Here is a 2,500-nt window from a genome sequence, read left to right as displayed (position 1 = left end):
GGAGCGCACCCTTTTCTCGGTGGCTGGCGGGCGAGAGAGTGCTGCGTCGCCGGCATCGGCGTCGAAAGAAGCCGAGCCGAAAAAAGTTAAAGTACAAACGTGCAAGCATACTAACCTAACCCTAGGTAAGGCATGTCAGAGCGAAAGACAGTAATTTCGAATGAGCCAAGAAAGAGCGGTGCGGGGCCGGTCGGAGCGCACCCTTTTCTAGGTGGCTGGCGGGCGAGAGAGTGCTGCGTCGCCGGCATCGGCGTCGAAAGAAGCCGAGCCAAAAAAAGTTAAAGTACAAACGTGCAAGCATACTAACCTAACCCTAGGTAAGGCATGTCAGAGCGAAAGACAGTAATTTCGAATGAGCCATGAAAGAGCGGTGCGGGGCCGGTCGGAGCGCACCCTTTTCTCGGTGGCTGGCGGGCGAGAGAGTGCTGCGTCGCCGGCATCGGCGTCGAAAGAAGCCGAGCCGAAAAAAGTTAAAGTACAAACGTGCAAGCATACTAACCTAACCCTAGGTAAGGCATGTCAGAGCGAAAGACAGTAATTTCGAATGAGCCAAGAAAGAGCGGTGCGGGGCCGGTCGGAGCGCACCCTTTTCTCGGTGGCTGGCGGGCGAGAGAGTGCTGCGTCGCCGGCATCGGCGTCGAAAGAAGCCGAGCCGAAAAAAGTTAAAGTACAAACGCGATGCTAATGAGCGAGCCGTTGTCTCGACTAATATGTAGGGGGCGTTCGATCGAGCGTCTGGCTTGAGCGCTTGTCGGCCTAGCAGAACGGTCGCATTGTTATGCCCGGGTTTTAGGCACCGCTGCAGGCGGCCGGCAGAGCTCTTGTTTGTGCGAAACTGAATGGATCGAGCCCGAGAGAGGGCGAGCAAAGAAAAAACGCAAATCGCTCCGCCTGGCACTGCCGGCGAGAGCGTGGACGTCGCGGCCAGCGACTGTCGAAGCCGAGTACGGCCGCAGGCGATCGCCTCGGTCTTAAACGAATGCGACGAGCACGCGCCGGGCGGCCCAGCAAGGGCCGAGCGCAGCTGTCGCAGCTATCTGGTTGATCCTGCCAGTAGTGATATGCTTGTCTCAAAGATTAAGCCATGCAGGTGCAAGTACGAGTTCTCGTAAAGCGAAACTGCGAATGGCTCATTAAATCAGTCTTGGTTTATTTGGTCTCGTAAGCGAAGTGGATAACTGTGGTAATTCTAGAGCTAATACATGCATTAAGCGCCGACTTCGGGAGGCGCGCTTTTATCAGATCAAAACCGACCGGGTTCGTCCTGTGACGTTTGATGACTCTGGATAACCACGCGGATCGTACGGTCTCTGCACCGACGACGTATCATTCAAGTGTCTGCCCTATCAACTGTCGAAGGTACGCTACGTGCCTACCTTTGTGATAACGGGTAACGGGGAATCAGGGTTCGATTCCGGAGAGGGAGCCTGAGAAACGGCTACCACATCCAAGGAAGGCAGCAGGCGCGCAAATTACCCATTCCCGACACGGGGAGGTAGTGACGAAAAATAACAATACAGGACTCTAACGAGGCCCTGTAATTGGAATGAGTACATCCTAAAACTCTTAACGAGTATCCATTGGAGGGCAAGTCTGGTGCCAGCAGCCGCGGTAATTCCAGCTCCAACAGTGTATGCTAAAGTTGTTGCGGTTGAAAAGCTCGTAGTTGGATTTTGGGCGAGCGCCGCCGGTCCGTCGCAAGGCGTGTCACTGGTTGCGTTCGCCTCACCTTCGGTTCTCCGTCGGTGCTCTTGACTGAGTGTCGGCGGTGGCCGATAAGTTTACTTTGAAAAAATTAGAGTGTTCAAAGCAGGCTGTTCGCCTGCATAGTGTTGCATGGAATAATGGAATAGGACCTCGGTTCTATTTTGTTGGTTTTCGGAGCACGAGGTAATGATTAAGAGGGACAGACGGGGGCGTCCGTACTCTGCCGTTAGAGGTGAAATTCTTGGATCGGCGGAAGACGAACTACTGCGAAAGCATTCGCCAAGAATGTTTTCTTTAATCAAGAGCGAAAGTCAGAGGTTCGAAGACGATCAGATACCGTCCTAGTTCTGACTATAAACGATGCCAACTAGCGATCGGGAGGCGTTACCATGACGACCTTTCCGGCAGCTTCCGGGAAACCAAAGTCTTTGGGTTCCGGGGGAAGTATGGTTGCAAAGCTGAAACTTAAAGGAATTGACGGAAGGGCACCACCAGGAGTGGAGCCTGCGGCTTAATTTGACTCAACACGGGGAAACTCACCCGGCCCGGACACAGGTAGGATTGACAGATTGAGAGCTCTTTCTTGATTCTGTGGGTGGTGGTGCATGGCCGTTCTTAGTTGGTGGAGCGATTTGTCTGGTTAATTCCGATAACGAACGAGACTCTGGCATGCTAAATAGTTACGCGACCTTCTCGGTCGGCGTCTAACTTCTTAGAGGGACTAGTGGCGTTTAGCCACACGAGATTGAGCAATAACAGGTCTGTGATGCCCTTAGATGTCCGGGGCCGCACG

General features: G+C 53.6%; 1 non-coding gene across 1 annotated transcript in view; it reads left to right on the top strand.

Annotated features, from left to right (window-relative positions):
* Window positions 1-1,034: 1,034 nt before the first annotated feature.
* The window catches only part of LOC144419617 (small subunit ribosomal RNA), a 1,810-nt gene continuing 344 nt past the window's right edge, over window positions 1,035-2,500 (top strand). The window contains exon 1 of the ribosomal RNA XR_013474174.1: window positions 1,035-2,500. This exon is cut by the window's right edge and continues 344 nt beyond it. This is a non-coding gene — a ribosomal RNA (small subunit ribosomal RNA).

The sequence above is a fragment of the Styela clava genome, unplaced genomic scaffold (genome assembly GCF_964204865.1).
Source record: "Styela clava unplaced genomic scaffold, kaStyClav1.hap1.2 HAP1_SCAFFOLD_41, whole genome shotgun sequence".
Lineage (NCBI taxonomy): Eukaryota > Metazoa > Chordata > Ascidiacea > Stolidobranchia > Styelidae > Styela > Styela clava.
The sequence above is the reverse complement of the archived record's forward strand: the minus strand, read 5'-3'. Positions and strand labels throughout refer to the sequence as shown.